Here is a 21,605-nt window from a genome sequence, read left to right as displayed (position 1 = left end):
AGGGCCGCCCGACCCGCTGCGAGAGCGTGCACGCTCCCCCTGTCCTCAGTGGCGACCCCCTTGGGGAGAAGGGAGCAGATAGCAGAACCACACTGTTTACAAGCTTTCACACGGGTTATTGAATCATAAACTGAAATCACAGGCTGTAACCAAATCAGCAAGGACCAGATTCAATAAAGGGAAAAGGGAGGGGGAATAAAAATCCCACCTAGAAGCTTGTTAAACCTTCCCTGCCTCTCCCGGCCCGGCTTCCTCAACGTCTCATTGTATCTGGTGAATAAACCCAGCCCGGTCGGGCTTGATGCCGGTGCTATTAATTCCATATGCGGTTTATGAGTGGAGGAAAAGGCTGTCATTACGTGCCGTTGGAACTTAACCCAACGGGAGCTTCATCTCCGCCTTGCTGGAGCGGCCGGTGCCTTTCCTGCATCGTGAGTGTCTCTAATTGCAACAGACGAGACTTTGAGGGTGCAGGGCGTGCGCCCCACCATCTGGTGGTGGCCGTGAAGTCTCCACGTGCAGAGTCTCTGCGTCTAAGGAGGTCCCGAGGGCGTCCGATGAGCCTCTGCTGGGGTCATGTATATGTGCATAGGACTTTATAGTTTATAAAGCAGCTCCATGTGTTTTAGCTGAATTCTCAGATGAGCTCAGAACACATAATGCCAGCACAGACCTGGCCCAAAGGAGACCCCAGAACATTAGCTCTTGGCGGTGTTATTATCATTATTTCCTATTAATTGCATGCCGACTGGGTGCTAGATGCTAAGTGTATATTACCTCTAATTCTTCAATCAAATTCTGCAAAATTGGAATTATTATGCCCATATTACAGATGAGGACTTCAGGACTCACACTTGCCCAAAGGCATCGGCTGGGAGGGGCAGATCTGGGAATCCACCGCAGGACAGCCAGGCTCCATGTTCTTTGCACACAACCTACTCCGAGAGGGAGGCAGGGCACCTCTTATTTTTACTCCGCTCATTCGTCAGGTGAGTAAACTGAGTCTCAGAAGTTTTGGTGGCCACAGCACAGCAGAGGGGGTCTCAGGGAGACATGGTTTTCCTTTTTCTGAACTAGCTGCACAGACTCTTGTTACTTAAGAGGTCACTTTGACGCTGGAAGTTTCCTTTGACTTGAGCCAGCCAGCTGTCTCATTTCACAGATGGGTAAACTGAGGCTCGGTGATGTTACCGCCTTGTCCGAGGTCACTCAGCCGGGTAGTGGTCAGAGCTCAGATCTGAACTTACAGCTGTCTGTCTCTGGGCCTGCGTCCCTGCCGCAGCAATGCCCGATTCTGGAAAAGAGACTTCGATGGCTCAGATGCTGAGTCCGGCGTCCCTGGATGTCCCCCAGCAGCTCCGCTTTGATGGAGGCCGACATCCTTTTCCAGCTTGACACTGGATTCCCGGGTCTGGAATCACCTGCGCGTAGCCGTGACTTGAAGGTTGAGATCAGACGCGGTCTGACAGAGGGGTTAGGAGCTCAGGACCCGGGTTCAAATCGCAGCTCCACCAACTTCCATCTGTGAAGCTTTAGTCGAGCTTTGTTCTTTTTAAAGCCTTGACATTCTCATCTTTAAAACAGAGAAGACACTAATGGCATCTTTCTTATAGGGCTGTTGTGAAATCAATAAGCACAGCTGATATCTAATGAGTTCCGGGTACTCTTCTAAGCATCGTGCGCGTGCCAGTCCCCTCAATCATAGATTTATCCCCATTTTAGAGACGAGGAGACCAAGAGAGGAAGGTGACTTGCCCAAGATCATGGCGAGTTGGGGTCTGGACCCAGGCGGGCTTGCTCCGGAGCCCCATTGCTACACACAACCCTGAGCTGCCTCTTGGTTAAATGAGGCAAAGTTAGCTCATGGGAGAAGTCAGTGAGCATCACGTCTTTCTTTACTCTGGGGGATGTCAACGCTTTACTGTGCAAAAGGAGCCTTCCAGTTAACAATGGCAACAACAAAAGCCATCAGCTGCAGGGCGGGTCCTGGTGCTCATAGCAGCGGGCTCTGAGGAAGGTTTGCCTGAGAACTGAGGTCCACCCTCTGTAGCGCGTCCCTCTGACCCGGGCCCCAGGCCAGCCCTGCTTCCTGCACTTACTCTCCATTCAAAACAACGCTTTTCCAATTCCTGAATGTGCCCCATGTGTGTTCATGCCTCTGGGCCTTTGCACATGCCGTTCTTGATGCCTGACTTTCCTTCCTGCCTTTGGACTACAGCAAACGCAAACTTAGAGATTCAATTCAAAAAGCATCTCCATCTTGAAGCCTCTCAGGACCCATTCCCTACCTTTCACCCCTCCATTCAGAATTAATGCTCCATCTCTGTGCTTCCTGCAGCTGGGGTAAATCTCCCTTGGATCCTCATCATGACAGGTCTGTGAGTCTGTCTCCTCCACCAAGATCTCTTTGAGGTCAAGAACTGGGATGTATTCATCTCTGTGTCCATCTCTATGGGATCAAAAAATGCTTATTGAATAAATGAACGAGTGAATGAATGAAGTTTCCTGTCCTGATTGGATTTGTAGCTGATGTCTCTTTGTCAGTCATATGGGACCTGAAATCTGGTCCCAGCGTGGCCGTGACCTCACTGTGTCATCTTGGAAAAGGCACATTGCTTTTAAGCACCTCATTTCCTTGTCTGTAAATTGATGGGGTGGGGACCGCAGCCTCCAGGAGCGTGCTGTGATCTCGGACTCTTCACCTCCCCTCTCGCCCCAGGCCTCCTCTCCCGGGGTCCCCGTCACAGTGGTCTGGTTCCCTGCACTCCTTCTCTCTCTACCCCCTACCCCGCCACCCAGCAGGTTCTGGAGATCTCTCTGCCTAAATCCCTCTAGGCTCTGTCATCCTCTCCTCCCCACTCCTGCTGCCTCCCCGGTGCTGGCCGCCGTCACCTCTCGCCCAACGCCTGCGGTAGCCTCTCCCCTCTGCCTTCCGGCTCCCTCCCATCCATTGCACACTCAGCACTAAGTGTGATCTTTTCAAAGCACACACTCAATCACGTCTCACCCTGTGAGTCCCTCCCAAGCCTCCTCTTGTCCCCAGGCTGTGGACTAGAGTCCCTCCCGCAGGGGACGGCTGGCCCTCTCCGCCAGGCCCCCTCCCCGTGCCCCTTCCGTGGCTTTCTGCGGCCACATCGATCTTCTTTCTGTGACAGGCGGTTACCTTGCTTGGTCCACCATGCCAGCCTTCGCACGTGGTGTCCCCTCTGGAAAGTTCTCTGCCTCTCCCCATGACAGATTTCAGCCTGACTGTCAGAAGCGTTCATCTGAGGAAGCTCAGGGAAGCCTTGCGGGGCCTCCCCAGACTAGACCAAGCCTCCTGTTACAGCAGCTGTCTGAGTGCCCCTTTTCCCTTGTTCACAGCCCGTATCCCGGTTCCCAGTCCAAGGTCACTTGGGAGATTTTGCTGCACATTGGTCTCCACCCCAGACTGTGAGTCAGATAAAGGCAGGGCGCCCTCCCCGCCCCCTCCCCCATTATAGGAGCAGCACCAGCCCTGTGCCCTGCAGGTGCTCACAAACACTTGAAAAATGAAAGACTGTGTTCTCCAGCTGGGGAAAATGGGCTGAAGGAGGAGTCACATCGAGAGTCTTGTATCCCCTGCTCAGACCTCAGTGCCACCACCTCTGCAATGGGCTCATGATCTCCCTCCCCCGGCACCCGTCAGTGCTCTGCAGAGGCTCCCAAACTACCCGGAGCCGAGTGAGGTCCTTCGGGGTCTGGAAGGATCGAAAGTTGAGGGCCGGCGCTGGGAGGGACCCTGGGCATCGGGATGACTGGGCCACCTCCCGCATTCGTGGCCGTCTGCCTGGCTCGCCCAGAGCTGGGCAGGGGAGGAAAGCCAGGTGCTCAGTGTTCAGACCCGCCCGGGAGCAGCCCGGGCACGTGCCCTGGTCACCGTGCTCACGTTCAGCAGCAGGCACGGCCTGGAGGAGACAGTGAGGGGCTTCTCCAGAACGTCCAGAAGAAACTGTGGGGGGCTGCCCTCCACTCCCAAGCTGAGCACCGCAGAGCCCTCAAACTGGGGCTTTCCCAGGGTGGTTTACAAACCAGATCTTTACACACCCCGGTGAAAACTCTCTTTTCTGATCAGATACATTTAAATGGACAGTATTATTGTCCACTTGCATTTGCGTTCCTTCAGAATTATACTCTGAGTGGCTGTCGGGTGCAGGAGCTGGGCTGGCCCCGGTGGACACCACGGAAATGGAGGCAGGCACAGCCACTGTCTTTTCTGGGTCCGGAGGGGAGCCCAAGATAACAAAACCCACGTTTGTGGGGTGTGGACGGCGAGAAAGGCAGAACAGAGGCCTCTGTGGGAACAGCCTTGTCTGGGGGGTGGGTGGGGCGTCACAAAAATCTCCCTAGAGAAACCATTTTTTTATTGCAGTAAAACATACATAAACATAAAATTTACCATTTTAACCTTTTTCTTTTTTCTTTTTTTTGCTGAGGAAAATTCACCCTGAGCTAACATCCACTGCCAATCTTCCTCTTTTTGTACGTGAGCCGCTGGCACAGCCTGGCCACTGACAGACGAGTGGTGTAGGTCCGCCCCCAGGAACCAAACCGGGTCGCTGAACAGAGCACGCTGAACTTAACCACAGGCCACTGGAGCTGGCCTCGTTTTAACCATTTTTAAGTACACAGTTAAGTGGCATTAAATACATTCTCTGTTGCGCAACGATCACCATCATCCATCTCCAGAACTTTTTCATCTTCCTAAACTGAACCTCTGTCCCATTAAACAACAACTCCCCATCACACCCTCCTCCAGCCTGACCATCACCATGCTGCCTTCTGTCTCTACGGATTTGACCACTCTAGGGACCTCATATAAGTGCACTCATACGGTATTTGTCTTTTCTGACTGGCTTATTTCACTTAACGTAATGTCCTCAAGGTTCATCCACGTTGTAGCATATTGCAGAATTTCCTTCCTTTTTAAGGCTGAATGATATTCCATCGTATGGATAGACCACGTCTTCTTTATCCATTCATCCATTGATGGACGTTTGGGTTGTTTCTGCCTTTTGGCCATTGTGAATAGTGATGCTGTGAACATAAGAAGTGACGCTTAAACTGAAGCCTGATGCACTAGAAGGAAATGCTAATATTCACGATAATAAGGCTAGGGGGTGCTGTGGGAAGGGCTTTAGGATTAGACCTGGGCTCAAATCCTGGTGCTGTCATTTGCCAGCTGTGTGACCTTGGGCAAGTTACTTGACCTCTCTCAGCCTCAATTTCCTTATCTCCAAGAAGAGGGAAAGGACACCCATCTCCCCATGTTGATATCGGGTTTGGAAGAGCAAGGTCGGTGACCAGCAGAGAGTGGGTGCTCGGTATGTACTAGGTCCTCCTCATTTCATGCTCCTGCGCATGACTGCTGTGTGCCATTACACATGTCATTCACTGCTCAAGGAAATCTGGTCCAGGTACTCGACTTGCCCGTCTGAATCCAAGGGATGGCTTCTGCCCGGAGGGGGCACCTTTGCCCTGCCCACAAAAAGGCACATAGGTGCTAGTGTGGCCCCAGTCTCAATCAACACAGGCACACAGGATTATCCCCACTTGGAAGTGAGGGCTAGTAAAGCACAGAGAGGCTAATTAACTAGCCTGAGGCCACACAGCGGCACTCGGACCCCTTCCCGTGTGAGGCCCTGGCCCCAGGCCTGAAGAACAGAGGGAGGTGTGCAGCCAGAGCCTTGTGCCAGCGAGCGGAAGAGGGCTCCGGGCTGCCCCCCAGCCTCCCTCCACCCACCTCTCTCCCATTAAGAAGCAGAAACTGAAATGAAAAATAAAAACTCTGTCTCGTCCACGGTTAGGCCCCACCTTCCAGGGCTGTGCTGTTGCCTGTGCCCCCTCCCGGCCCCCTCCCAGCTTGTTCCTTCCATCCTGGGATCGTTTTCCAGACAGCCCCAAGCCCAGCCCGCCAGACTATTTAGTCTGGGTTTGGTGACCCCCGTCTGACAGCAGGCCGGGCGCACTCGGGTTTCGCGGCCTCCTCGGTGCGGTCCCCGCAGCCCCCCCAGGTCCCCCGCCCCGGCTTCCTACACAAACACTCACCTTCAGGCCCGGGGCTTCCTGCACGCTCGTGCCTGTGCTTGCCGTAGACCCCGCCGCCAGCTTCCAGAAGGGAGCTCCGGGGCCCGGCTCCACGGCCCTCCGTCTGGAGTTTGTCCCTCTCCAACATTCAGACTTCACTCCACGACCTTCCCATCGCTGCTCCCTCTCCCTGACTCCCTTGGACCCTGACCACGAACATACAAGTTCACTAAAAGAAAAAAAATGTGCCAATTCAAAATATTGTCCCATCAGTTAATAGGTGCTAGATTAGCTATTTGTTCGTGCTCCGTGTCTCAGATGGGGAAACTGAGGCCCCAGAGAGAGACAAAGGAATGAGCCTAAGCCCATAGGGGGGAAGTGGCCAGGCCAGGCACTGAACTCCAAACTTTGGGGTCCCATGTCATCTCAACTTTGATGTAACTAAGTCTTTGTCTGTCCCCCCAACCACCTCTGCTCCATTCTGGGTTCTGGGCTGTCTTTTCACAACAGTTTTTGAGGATTTCCTGACACCTCCTGAGACACCAGGAAACTGGGTACCCTGGGAACGGAACGACCTTATTTTTGTCATCTTGGGCGCAATGGAGTAGGGGAGGGAGATGTTGATGGCCCCTGCGTTTTGGGGGTTTTGATACAATAAGTTGAGTTCCTTTAAAAACCTGTGTGCCTGGCACCACCGGTGTTAACGGCTCCCATCCATTAAGCACTCACCGTGTGCCAGGCAGTGTGGGAGGTTCTTGATGCGCAATTCTCTCAGTAGGTTGAGGTAGGTACTGTGTCTTCTCGTCATTTTACAGATAAAGAAACTGAGGCCCAGAGTGGGCAAGTGACTTAGAGAAGGTCACACAGCTGGCAGGCAGAGGAGCCTGAATTCTAGCCCAGGAGCCACGCTCTTCCCCACCAGAGCATTCTACGTCTCCTTCGCCTCTCATGGGTGAGATGAGAGGCTGGAGTTCACGCATGTTTTATATGTTTCTGTATTTTTTTCTTCACCACGACTGTGTTTGATTTTTATAATACTTAAAACAAAACAACATAATCCACAATAACAAGAAGCAACACGATCCATCTTGTTGCCCATTCAGTTTCCCTTTCAATGTATTACATGTAACCAAGCTTCCTTTAACTCCCCCCTTCACACGCACACCGGGGCTAACTGCTGCTGACACTTTAGTGTATATTCTTGCAGATTTTCCCTCTTATCAAAAGCTAATATATATGCAGACATATAATTTTATAGGGCTTTCAAGCCATACATATTTGCAACATTTGATTTTTAAAAATCAATAGGAAATGTATTGCTTTGGCACTGGGAAGAGAATAAAGATATTAAAAATTAAATCAAATTTCAAAACATCCCTGGGTTGGCCATTTCAAAGTTGCGAAGGCCAAGTTCTATTCCAGAAAGTTCTGCACCAGTGAAGCTGGGTTCCCCACAGGGATGCTCAGATCTCGATGGCTGGCTGTTGTACTCGGCTGGGGTGGGGAGGGGGGTTGCCTCTAATTCCCACCAGCCTGCCTAGCCACCCCCTCCCCACTGCCCCTGGTCGATGAGCATTGTGTTCAGTTTGTCGACTCAGCAAAACACGCCCGCCCCGCTCGCTCTCTGCTTGGACTGGAAGGTGATTGCCGACTAGCCAATTAATTCTGCTTTAATTGCTCCGGCTCTAAAACGCAGGCCTGCACAGCTAGTCTGGCGGGGGTCTGCTTCGCCTGGCAGATGCTGCTCTACCCGCTCTGGGGAGATGCTCAAAGAGTCTGAGAAAAGACAGGGGTTCTCCGCAGGGCCCTCCCGGTGGTCTGGAGGGAAAGGGCCCCTGGCCAGTGGGGGCGTGGCCCAGAAAAGGGAACCAAGACATGGCCACCAGCAGGAGCCAAAGAGAGCAGCAGAAAGGGGGGTGGTGGGGTCTAGTCCGGTCCATCGCCGCCTTCAGCCATTTATCACCACCCGACACGATCTTGTTTCTTCTCTTCTGCATCCTAACCTCAGCTGCCCGATGGCAGGAGCCTCATCTTGTTCACAGCTGTATCGGTGCTCACCCACGGCCTGGTATACAGTAGGTGCTCAATAAATAGTGATTGATTTAAAGAACTTATCCTGCCCTTTCCAAATCATCACCTGCCTGCAACTGCTAGAAAAGTCTCGGGAGAATCGCGGGCGCTAGACAGATGGGGAAACTGAGGCCTGGAGAAGGGGCTTGGATTGTTCAGGCCAGTGCCTGGCTCAAGCAGCCTTTCTATTTTGCTCCGTATGGAGGGCCCTTTACCAAGTGGCCCTCTCATCTCTGCAGGAGTGGAGTGACCTGTCACTGGCTGTACAGAACAGGAGGGGGGTGGCATCCCTGCTACTTTCTTTTGAAAGCGACATCAGTATCAGACCCCTGCGAGACCTCGCAGCCGGCTCAATAAGCATCAAGCTCTGAGTTCTCCTCTCCGGGGTCTGTGCCTGGGGGCGACTCAGAACCGGCTCTCCTGGGGACCAGCAGCACAGGTCCTCCAGAGGAAAATAATATGTATCTGACCTCTGACCTTCAGGAGTCCCTTAGGGCAGGGACTCAACAAGGATTTCAGATGGAGGGGCGGTCGCGCAAGAAGGGGCGGTCGTGTAAGAAGGGGCGGTCCTGCAAGTGCGGCCTCGCCTACTTCTGTCCTCACCTCGCTGCTGCGGATGCGGATGCCCTCCAGGGTGGCGGGGCGGGAGGACAGGAGGCCCAGGATGGAGGAAGGAGGCAGTGAGGCGGGGGCAAAGGAGAGGAAGGGAGCCAGCCGGGCAGGGTGGGAAAAGAACAAAAGGGGCCAGAATCAGGGGAGGGAAAAGACAATAGACAAGGATGCCAGCCCATTCGGGGCGGAGGGAAACGCAGGAGGAAACAGGCAAAGGAAAAACAAAGAGGAAGAAATAAAGGTTAAGAAGGAACTCAGTGGGGCTCGAAACAAAGCCACGGAGAAAACAAAGACAAAGAAAAAAAGCAGGCCAAGGAAGAAACAGCAGCACAAACAAGGAGGGAAGCCTTCGGACGCCTCCCGGATGGCACCTGCTCATCCTGAGGGGCATCTGGGCCAAGAGCGTGGCCCCAACCTCAGCCTGCTCCCTCAGCCCAGCCCTGGTACCCACCGGTTCCCAGGAGCCTTTGGGGCAGGCAGCTGGGCCACCTCCCTGCTCCCCGGCCTGGTCTGCTCTGATTGGCCGGTCTCCTAGGGCAGGGAGGCGGGCCACGCCCACCCATCTTTGCTCCAGGAGGCCGAAGCCCCAGAGACCCGCGGGCTTCCTGAAGTGTTCTGAGCCATCCCAAGTCCTCCCTCCCCCTCCTTCCCCACCACCTAGAAAGCTGTCCAAGTGGAACAGCCTGCAGCTATTACAATAAACACCTCAGCCGCAACCTGTCTCTCATTTGCATATTAGCAGCCTTAATTCTGATGAAATATGCAAATGTATGCAAAATGAAATTCATCTCATAATGACACAAGGCGATTAAACAATTTTTATGCTTAAATATTCTGTTTAATGAAATCAAACAGACCTGCGCGTGTGACACATTCTCCACAGCATGGAGAAATTAGTGAGGATGTAAAAAGAGAATACCAACCACTGGCTCCTCCAGCATGGCCCAGATCCGCTGCACCTTTTTGGTGAGAAGAAAGGGGGGAAAAGTGTGTTTTTGATGACCAAATGAACTGAAAATTATATCACTGAAAACTGCTAAAATAAGTTAGGAGCAATATGCCTTTGTTTCTGGCTCGTGAGAGGAACCCCCAAACCCCACCCCACACTGCCACAATATGGCCATAAGGTATTTCTCTTCCAAGTCGATGGAGGAAAGGAGACACTTGTGGGCAGCGGGGAGGCCGACTCAGCCATCATCTCGGTGCCCAGGAAATGGAGGAGCCCTATGCCTACTTCCCACCAGGAGGCTGGCCGACAGTGTCCCTCAGCCAGACTTTCTTGTCTTGCTCACCTGGGCAGAACGTGTTCTTGCTTTGGCCCCTGGGAGATAGTCTGAGGGCATTTATGTTCTTAGCCCTGCTCCATTTGAACCATAGCTTTGTGTTTTCTTATATATGATCTCATGGAAACTTCCTATCAACTGTATGAGTTTGGTATTATTACAATAACCACCGTTTATTAGCAATGAAGAAGCCGCGGTTCAGAGTTTAAGCAAGTGGTCCAAAGTCACCTGCAGAGATGGGTGGAGGGAGGACTCAGGGTTTGAATGCAGACACATGGGGCTACTGAAGCATTCTGAGTGGGGTGGGGAGCTAGGCTACAAACGCACCTTCAGCACTCTGGGATATTTGGGCAGGAGTTAATTTGCATATTGGAGTTAATTTGCATATTGATTCTTAGGGCTCCTGGGAAAAATCCATTTGGGGATTGAATGGGGGCCTGAGGCATTGTGTGTGAGCACTCAGTAGCACAGCTTCTCTGATCTCCTCATCTGAAGGGCCTGGCACTCAGGTCCCTCTATTTCATCACCATTTCAATGTTGACTTGTTTGCTGCCATCTCCCAAACGGAATGTGCTTTCCATCAGAGGGAGGGCTCTGGCTGCTTCCGTAGCTGGAGTGCACTCAGGAATTGCTCCTTCCCAGTGTGTTTTGACTTCTCTCCCAGAGTCAAAGTTGCTCTGAAAGTGGCTGGGAGTGCTCCCCTAGGACTCTCACCCATTCCCCAACCCTGGAGGAGGTAAAGGAGCTCCTTTTGGACCCGTGGGTGCTGGGGGAGGGGAGGACAGTGGTGACATCAGGAGGAGGGAGCGGCTACCTTCCAAAGTCCTCATTACCAGGTAACAGATGACAGCCTATGGCTTTGATGGGGCAGAAGAGTGTGCAGGAAAAATCCCAGTGAAAGGTCAAAAGTAGTTCTGTCATCAATCAACTCTGACCCGCACCACCCTCGACCCAGGCACAGCCCACTCCAGGGTCGACCCAGGCGCCCCCTGTTCCAGGGCTCAGAAGGAGAAGGCCGGGGGGCCAGGAAACCTTTGCTTTTATCTGGGCTTTGTGACCTCCAGCAGTTGACCTCACCACCCTGGGCCTCAGTTTACTCAGCTGAGAAATGGGGAGAATCTCTTCCCGTGATTCCTAATGTTCCTTTTGATTCTAACATTTTAGAATTTTAATTCTAAATCCAAAACAAATTGGCAACTTTAAAAAAAGATAATAAAGGCAACAATAACTCCAACATGGCCGTGACTTACGGAGTACTCCCTATGTGTCTGCCGATATTCGGAGTGCTAGTTTGCATTTATTATCTCATTTAATCCTCCTGACAATCCTGTGAGGGGGGCACTACTATTATCCCCTGGGGCAACCAAGAAAACAGAGACTCAGAAACATCAGGGGACTTGTCTGAAGTCACCCAGCTGGACTTGTCTGAAGTCACCCAGCAAGGCCAAGGTTGAAGTCCAGGCAGCCAGGCTCCAGCTTTGCTATTGATGACGAAACAACCACAATAATAACTGCTACTATTTGGTGCGTGCCTGGCGCTGCATGGACCCCTCTCATACCAGCCCTGTGAGTTGGGTAGTGCATTTATTTCCATGGTGTAGGTGGGGAGATGGAGGCTCAGAGAGGCCACTGATGTCTCCAAGGGCACACAGCCAGTCTCTGGCTGCAGAGACAAGTATCCAGTATTCCAGCTTGAGGCCAACATCCGTGGTGGCAAACTAGCCACCTTAAATCCTCTGATTTCTAGGAATTCTTGGCCATTTATCATCTCCATCTCCTCCTTGTTCTAAGGTTGATAGACTTTGAGAGAAGGGCATTTCACTAGAAAATTAGGAGAAATATTTATAATTAATATTTCAATTATAAAAGAGATCATTGAGGAGCTTTCAGCTTCTTCACACTGCTGGTGACAGCCCAAGGAAGAGAGGGCACATTGAGTTCCTGGAAGTGGGGGAGTGGGGTGGGCCCTTCCCATCTGCCTAATGGGGGTGGGGGTCACACGGCAGTGGAAGAATATGAAGAGCACTGTTAAATTCAGCTGAGCACTGTTGTGATAAGACTCTGGCACTCACATATCTCTGTTTCTGTACCTGTTGCTGAAGGAGGCAGCTGAGTATGACGGTTGCTACTCCAGCATGTAGTTATGAGAAGGATATTTACAAATTCAAATTCATTCATTCATTCAATAAATATTTATCTGTGTGCAGCTCTAGGGAAGCAGAGATAACTAGGACATAGCGACTGCCTTCAAGCACGCCAGTGTAATTGGAGAGACACACTGGAAGATTACAACAATAAATATAAATGGCACAAATTCAGCACAGCAACAAGGGAGACGTTTCTTTATTCTGGGATATCAGGGAAGGCAGCCTGGAGGACGTCTCTACTAAGTCTCTAAATACAACTTAGACCTTACCAGAAAGGGAAAAGGACTTCAAAAGAGAGGGAATAGCATGGGCAACAGTGTGGAGACGAGGAATTGCAAGGTGGGAGGAATGCATGGTTCACAGCTGGTGCTGGGCAGAGCCCTGGGGGAGAACGGTGAGAAGTGAAGCTGGAGAGATACAAGTGAAGCCAGATGTGAGGAGGGCTGCATACTTACCCCTCCTCTGCCACTGAGTAACCATGTGACCGTGAGGAAGTCACTTCAACTCCCAGAGCCATCGTTTTCTCAGTTTTGAGAATGAGGAAAGATCAACCCTCAGCCTGTTGTGAGCGTTCAGCATGCCTGGGAGTGCTCTGCCACTGGATGCTCTCGCTCTGTGTAATTGAACAGCTCAGATTCTAATTAGGAGATTATCATCAGAGACAAAAGCAGCGAGGAGAAAATTATCCCTATTTGGGCCTCCAGATGCCACGTACCTTTGCATGTACTGAAAACAAGTGGCACCAGCTTGCCCAGGGCTTGAATGAAAACCAGACCCCTGTGCCCTCATCTGCCACCCCTGCCCACTCTCCTTCCGGCAGTTTCTTCTATGAATCCTGGAAACCACACTCTGTCTGCTTCCTCCCTCCCTGGCAGCTCCCAAGGCTGCAGGAGGTGGACTCAGGCACAATCGGCACCACCTGCCACCTCCAGGGAACAGCAGCAGATCCTGGAGAGGCGAGAGGGTGAGCACGCTGGGGTCCTGCCTCCCCCTCTATGCTGGGCATGGTTTCCAATCTATTGGACATGGATGGTCCTCCTAGGAGGGTCACTGAGCTCACCATGCTTTTCCCTGCAGGAGCATCCTTCCCCCTTAATAGACCCTGAGGGTACAGGTGAGATAAGACATAGTCCCTCTTACCCTCAAGGGGTTTACAGTCTCAAGGGTCTAGTCCAGAGGCACTGAAGGATGACTTTTTCTTCCTTGCAATTTTTTTTTTTTTTGGTGAGGATGATTGGCCTGAGATAACATCCGTTGCCAATCTTCCTCTTTTTGCTTGAGAAAGATTGTCCCTGAGCTAACATCCGTGCCCATCTTCCTCTATTTTGTATGTGGGTTGCTGCCACAGCTTGGTTTGATGAGCAATGTATAGGTCTGTGCCTGGGATCCGAACCTGCGAACCCTGGGCCGTCAAAACAGAGAGCGCCGAACTTAATCACTGCGCCACCAGGCCGGCCCCATCCTCCCTCCTTCTCTTCATCTCCCACTGTCTTCTTCCCTCCCTCCCTTCTGTTTGCTTTCATAATTGGAAAGTGTCGATTTTACAAAAACAATAAAGCTATTTCCAAAAACAATATCAATTGTCACCACCCTAGGATGATTTTTGCCAAACTCCCCATTTCCTGCCAGCGGAGAGCTGTTAGGATGCTGGGCCCCCTGGCTGGACAACGCCCCAGTGGGATGCCCAACTCTCCCTTTGGAACCTTGATTCATAGCAGTTGCTCTCAACACCTCCCACTGGCTCAGGCTCCTCTTTGAACTCTCTGCCTCCGAGGTGACCACACAAGGGAACCCAGTGTTCTGAACATCCGTCATCCCTCTCTCCTGCCCCCATCCCAGCGGGGAATAGCCTGTTTTCCCCAAAAGAGAAGCAAGAATATCTGAATGGATTCCCACTTTGGTTGGGGCCCACCCTCTGCTTGCATCAGGTTGGCTGAAAGTCATTGTTTCTTCTGAAACTGACTGAAAAAATTAGGAATAAAATCCCCAACAAACCCCAAACTCCCAACCACCACCACGTGTCTCCTTTTCCATGGCAAGGACTAGCAGGGAAATCTGATCTCCTCGTGCTTCATGGGGCCAAACTCACTCCGTGTGGGTTGTCAGGGAGGAGGGTGGGGCCCCGGGCTGAGTATCCTGCCCCGTGAGGGGGCCTAATGATTTGTGCAGACCCACGCGCTCCAGCCAGGGTCCAGAGCACTGTGCATTGATTCAGGAGACTGAAAGCCCCCACTCCTGTCCCCCCCGGGTGTTCTTGCATTCTTTGCTGGTGCGTGGTCCCCCTTTCTCCCCCGATGACATCCAAGAAGGGTGAGAAAGCTGGAGATGGAGGTAATCACTTTCCCAGGCCTTAATTAATTTGGTGTCATTGGTTAATTAGCTGTAGGTGTCATTCAGGCCATCAGAGACTCTGCAGTTGCTCCAGCTGGAAAGGTCCTCAGGGCCATCAGACTCATCCCCTTCGGTCCAGAGAGGGGAAGATCAGGCCAAAGAGGAAAAGGAGTGGCCCAGGGTCACCCTGCAAGTGGAGGGCTAGCCTGGGACTCGAGGCTGGGGCTCCTGATCTTGTCCTGCGGTCCTAGCCCCACTTCTCACTCCTTTCATTTCATTTCATTTCATCTCCTTGCGTGGTGCACTGCGTTCGCTCATCGTGTCATCCCACCCCCCGCCTCCTCCATAGACTCCAGTCACATCCCACTTTTTAAACTTTCGCAAACTCGTAACCACCTCAGGATCATTGCACTAGCTGTCCCCTCTGCTGGGAGAGCTGTTTCCCTGCATCTTTGTGTGGTTGTCTCCTTCTGCTTATTCAGGTTTTAGCTTAACTGTTATCTCTTCTGAAAGACCTTCTTCAACAAAGTCTATGTGGCGGGCAGATCCTAGGGTGGCCCCCGATAATTCTTTTTCAAAAAATTGAGATATAATTGACATATAGCATTATATTGGTTTCAGGTGTACAACATAATGATTCGATATTTGTATATATTGTGAAACGCTCACAAGAAGTCTAGTTAACATCCATCACCACATAGCTACAATTTGTTTTCTTGTGAAGAGAACTGTTACGATCTACTCTCTTAGCAACTTTCGAATATGCAATACAGTGTTATTAACCATAGTCACCATGCTGTACATTCCATCCCCAGGACTTATTTATTTTATAACTGGAAGTTTGTACCTTTTGACCCCCTTCCTCCATTTCCCTTTCCCCTGTGCCCCTCCACCTCTGGCAGCCACCGATCTGTTCTCTGTATGTAAGGTTTTTTTTTTAGATTCCACGAATAAGCGATACCATACAGCATTTGTCTTTCTCTGTCTGACTTACCTCACTTAGCATAATGCCCTCAGAGTCCATCCTGGTTGTCGCAATGGCAAGATTTTCTTCTTTTTTATGGCTGAATAATATTTCATGGATATGTATACCACATCTGTATCTATTCATCCTGATGGACACTTAAGTTGCTTCCGTGTCTTGGCTATTGTAAACAATCCTTCCATGAACATGGGGCCACATGTATCTTTTCAAGATAGTGTTTTTGTTTCTTTTGGATAAATACCCAGAAGTGGAATTGCCGGATGATATGGTAGGTTTATTTTTAGTTTTTTGAGGAAACTCCATACTGTTTTCCATAGTGGCTGCACCAGTTTACATTGCCTCCAGATGTGCGTGCCTTGTGTAATCACCTCCCCTTGAGTGTGAGTGGGGCCTGTGGCTCTGCTAACCAATGAATCTGGCAAAGGTGATGATGACCCTTGTGATCAGGTTATGCTATGGAACAAAGGTGAGGGTATTCTGGGTGGCCTGACTTAATCAGGTAAAGCCCTGGAAAGAGGGACCAGGCCTTTCCCGAGGCAAGAGAGTCTCCTTGCTGCCTCATGAAGTGGGCTCTATGACCTATAGGCAGCGTCCAGCTGAGAGCCAGCAGAAAGCTTGGGCCTTTGGTCAAGCAGCCACAAGGAACTGAATTCTGCCAACAACCCGAATGAGAGTGGAGGTGACTGGTCCCCAGTTGAGTCTCCAGATGAAAACACAGCCCAGCCAACCTTGATGCAGCCTTATGAGACCCCAGCAGAGCACCCAGCTGAGTCCTGCTTAGACTCTTGACCCAGAGATACTGTTGCATAATAAATGCATGTTGTTTCCAGTTGCTAAATGTATCATAATTTGTTACTCAGTGATAGATAGCTAAGACAATCTAAAGTGGGGCCTCTCCCAACTTTTACCTTCTTTTTTTTTTTTTTTTTTTTTTTTTTGTGAGGAGATCAGCCCTGAGCTAACATCCGCCAATCCTCCTCTTTTTTTTTGCTGAGGAAGACGGCCCTGGGCTAACATCGGTGCCCATCTTCCTCCACTTTATATGGGACGCCGCCACAGCATGGCTTACCAAGCAGTGCGTCGGTGCGCGCCCGGGATCCAAACCAGCGAACCCCGGGCCGCCGCAGCGGAGCGCGCGCACTTAACCGCTTGCGCCACCGGGCTGGCCCCCCAACTTTTACCTTCTTTTATGTCACCGTCTTCATTTTCATCACTGCACTTGCCACTCTCTGAAAGTTCTTATCTAAATATTAGTTTCCCTGCTCATCTCCTGTCTCCCCAACCCTGCGCTCCATGAGGGCAAGGGGCCTGTCTGTCTTGTTTAATTCTGTATTCCTGGTACCTCACAAACAGTTGGTACACGACACATAATTTTTTAATGAATGAGTGAATGAGTCAATTATGGGGTAAAAATATGGTCCAGGAACAAGGAAAGAAAATATCAATAAATTTAACTAAATAAAAAAATCTGGATAGCAAAATCTATGCTAACAAAAGACAAATGGGAAAACACTTGAAATTTATATTGCAGAGCAAGGTCTGATTATTTTACTGCATAAAGAAGCAGCATGAATTGAGAAGAAAATGTTTCTGAAACAAGTGAAAAGATGCTCACCCTCACCTATAATGAGAGAAATGCAAATTAGAACTACACCTGGAGTCCCATCTTCACCTGTTATCCAGGCAGAGAGCAGCGGTGTGATGACACTGTGCCGGTGAGGTGCCGGGAGCAGAGTCCTGGTCACCTGGGGAAGCAGATGCCGTGACAGCGCCTGCCCAGGGAGGTCGTGAAAAGTGCTGGGAAGGGCCCAAAGACCCCTCCCCCTCCATTGCCAGCTCCTGCCCGGGTTCCCTGTATCCCACTTTGCTCCTTCGAGGCGTCCTTCCTCCTGCATGGCAGATCTGAACTAAGACAATTCCAGCCACCCAACAGCCAACTGAAGTGAGCAAGTCCTGGGGTCATAGTGGACCCGAGGGTCACCATCAGATGTGGTTACAACCCAGCACTGCCTAGACCACTCTTACCCCAGAGGGAGGGACATTGGCTTGAATAATGGAGAAGTGAGGTCTTCCACTGGAGGAGGCGCAAAGCTCCTCAAAGAGTGGGAGCCATTGCAGTTGGGGCTGAAGGATACAGAGTTGAGACCCAGATTTACTTCAGTGGTGGCTCCGCAAGTCACCAGCAGTGCAACTAACCAGTGAGCAAGGCGGCCCTCACCCACCCTCAGTTTTATCGGAAACGGAGACACCAGATGTGGGCTCCCCGAGCCTCCTTCCAGCCGGGACAATTCTGTGCTTATCCGAGAGCGTTCAGAGTTCACCGGGGGCCCCAGCCTCAGACAGTTGTAGACGGATTGGAAGGGGGCCAGTGCGAGCGGCTGCCATGATTGAAAGGAGGGGAGATTGGTGCCGGGGAAGATTACAGGGGCTGACACCTCTCGCCTTGGCTGGGCTGCCGTGAAGGGGCGGCTGACAAACGTCTGGGAGAGGGGACAGGAGACGGGGCTCTGGCCGGGGCGTGGGGGCCGCCACTGCAGGCGGGATCGGCCAGCGGGGGCTGGAAGAAACGTCTCTGTGAGCCTGGCACGCGCTGACACGTTTGCAATGGCTCAGTAAGCTACCTCTCCACAGCCTCCACCATCACCTCTGGCCTGGACTGTAGCCTGCTAGCGTTGTCCCTGTGTTCAACTTCGCCCCTTTAGTCTGTCCCAACACATCGGTTAAAGTACGCTTTTCAGAACATGTCAAATCACATCATTGCTGTCCTCAAAATCCTCCCATGGCTCCCACCTCACTCCAAGAAAAGACCAAAGCCCTTATGATGGCCACAGGCCCTACCTGACTGCCCCATCACCTCTCTGACCCCATCCCCTGCTTCTCTCCCTCTCCTCAGCCCCCGAGATGCACCCCAGGACCTTGGCACTGGCAGTGCATCTGCCTAGACCACTCTTACCCCAGAGGGTTCCATGCCTCATTCCTTTGCTGCCTTTGGTGCTTTACTCAGATGTCACCTTCCCACTGAGGCCTTCCCTCGCTACCCCACCATGATTCCAACCCCCTCAACTCTCCCTATCCCCTCTACCTGCTTTACTTTCCCCCAAGACACTTCATTTAACTTATTACATAGCTGATCTCGTCATATCTGTGCCTCTCTGTCCCATTTGATTGTAACCACCATGTGAGCTGCGCTGTTCCCTGCTCCATCCCAAGGGCCTGGAAAGGTGACCAGCACTTAGTAGGTGCTCAAAAAACACCTGTTGACTGTTGACCATACATCACCCAGGACTTAGAGAGCACTGGCTCCCTGCCAGGCACTGGGCTATGTGTTTTTGACCTACTATTTCCTTTAACCCTCACGACAGACCAAAGATGCAGGTACGATTTCCATTATCCCTATTTTACAGATGGGTAACCTGAGGCCAAGAGATGCTACGTCTGGTGTTATGCCCAGTGCCTTGGTGGGGGGTGGGTTTTGAACCCAGCCCAGTGCCACGCCCAAGCCTGGTCCTGCCCTTGCTGACATGCTCTGCTGCCTTTGATGAAGGTCTGCTCCGCAAGCGATCCTGGCAAAGGGCCCATCCCATCAGCCCTCACAGCACTTCCAGGAGGTGGGATTATTGTTTCTATCAAAAGGAGAGGGAAAAGGAAAATGCAGAGAGGTTGCTTCTCAGAGGTTGCAGAGCAAGCAAGGAATCTGGGACTTGAACTGTGGCCTTTGACCCCCAGTCCAGGCTCTCTCTCTACTTTGCTTCCTGCGCTGGCTGACCTGGAGCACACGAACACGCCTGCAGCCTCCTCTCCTGTGCCCCACAGGCCCGCAGCTCCCTCGGGAGCCGCAGAGGAGGGGGCAGAGGCCACAGAGGGCCTTGGCTGAGCAGGGGCCTCTGAAAGAGGCTGCAGGCTGTGCTTTGGAGTTGGTGCAGCTGAGCTGCAGTCCGGGCCTTTCCGTCTCATCCTCTGCTGCGTGGCCACGCGTCTGCCGGCTTTGGCTTCATGGCCCTGACGCCTGAGGTCTCTGCATGGATGCTGTGTGCGCTCATTGGCCAGGGGCACTGCCTCCCGAAATGCCCTTGCAGGCCCTAGGATAACTGGATCACAGGGTGGGGACCCTGGAGGCCACCTGGGGCCCCAGGGACTCCGACCACCTCTCACCCCAGGCTTTTCCTGGGAATCGCGTTTAAAGAGGCATCTGTGATATTACCCCTCCATGTCCATCCCTGCGTCCAGGTTGTGCACGCAGGACCACTTCTGTCTTGTTCACCATGGTAGTCAGCACCCGTGGACGTTCGATTCATGTCTGTTGAGTGAATGTTATGCCACAAGGACTCACCCTTGCTAATAATAAACAGACTTCCTTGGAGCTTCTTATTTTCCAGGGCCTGCACTAAAGCACGCATGTGTACTAACTCAACGTCATTCTCACAGTGATCCTGTGAGGTCACTTCCACAAGTGTCTCCATTTTACTCTTGAGGACACAAAAGCACAGAGAGGTTAAGTAAAAGTCCAAGGCCACACAGCCAGGAAATGGGGTATGGTTCAGAACCTGGGCATTCAGACTACCTAGTCCTTGCTCTTAACCACCCCTTCCTGATACTGCTAGACCACCCCTAAACATCTTTATCTGGAAGCAGGGACTCCAGCACAGGGCATCCCAGAACACAGTCCCCCTGGCAGATCTTGCAGCCAGGATAGACTCTCCATCAGCAGCAGCAGCGGATGGAGTCTGGCTTTCCCAGACCAATGCTCAGTCATGTTCTTTTCCATAAGGGCCATTTGAGAAATGAAGAACTAAATGGGATGTCAGTTTTATACCTATGGAAGAGGCTGCACGTAAAAAAATTCACAAATCAGGGAAATGGTGCTCATCCTTATTTTTCTATCGTAAAATGTGGGCTCAGAAGGCATACCTCCTCCCCTCCAGGGTTGTTAGCCGCTCACTGCAAGCAGATGGTCCCTGGACCCCGGGATGAGACTCACACGGGTGGAGGGTATCCCTGCCTGTGTCACGGGCCCCACCTACCTCACCATCTTCAATCCTCATAACTACACTTGTAAACTCACTCCACAAACCCCAGAGCGCCTATCCTGTGCCAGGCACTGTGCAAGACAACGGTCGATGTGCTGATCATTTTCCATCCTAGAGACACCGAACTGAAGGCAAGGAGAAGGAAGTGACATCCAGTCCAACACAGCTGGAGAGTCGCCACGCTGGATTCAAGCCCAGGTCTGCGTGACTCCAAAATCCGTGCTTGTCTCCATTTTCCTAAATCTTGTCGCCTAAGGTCGGAGCAGGCTGATTTCTTTCTCTGTGTTGGGCAGCTGTGAGTCGTGAAATAATGCGGAACAGATAGCTGGCTGCTCTCCAGACCTGGTTGAACTCCCTGGGCACAGAGGGAGACTGCATTTCCCAGACTCCTCAGAGCTTGTGGCACCATGGGACTAGTTCTGGCCAATGGAATGTGAGAGGGAGTGATGGACCACTTCCGTGTTGAGCAGGTAAGAGCGAGGGTGTACTTGGCAGGTTTCTCTCTTCCCCCATTTATCAAGGATGGTGGAATCCCAGCAAGGAAGAGGGCTGGTTCCTTGTGTCACTTCTTGCAGGACAGCCCCCCAATTGTTTGGACTGTGACATGACTGAGAAATAGAAGTTCATTATGCTCAGTTGTTAGGATTTTTTTAATTGGAACTATGTTCACCCCTCTTGACTAATAAGCATGATGTTTACAAGGAGGCTTGTAATCTGAGAAGGAACGTCTGCTTGTCACTGAGGCCTCTTTGCTGACTTAGCATCTTCTAGACTCTTTTGCTCATTTACTCAGCTACCCATCAGTGCTGCTCATTTTCCTTTGTTTCCAGAACTTTCTCTACCCCTCTTTGCTCTCCTCTGTTCCTGAGGTTCACCTCTGTGGGCTGCATGACCTCGGCTCCCACAGCCTCTGGGTTCTGGTGAGCAGGGTCAATGGCAGGTGCCAGCAGGAGATAAGAGAGAGGAGGGGAGTGAGATCCAGTATTCAGTATCTCCTCCCTCCCTCTTGGGCTCTTGTTTTGGCAGGGGCTGTGCTTTTCCAGTGATAGTTATAGCTCCTGTCAGGCCACAGGGCAGGTTCTGGGAACACTTCTCCCTCCTCTGC

This window comes from Diceros bicornis, chromosome 35 (genome assembly GCF_020826845.1).
Source record: "Diceros bicornis minor isolate mBicDic1 chromosome 35, mDicBic1.mat.cur, whole genome shotgun sequence".
NCBI lineage: Eukaryota > Metazoa > Chordata > Mammalia > Perissodactyla > Rhinocerotidae > Diceros > Diceros bicornis.
Note: the sequence above shows the minus strand (reverse complement) of the source record.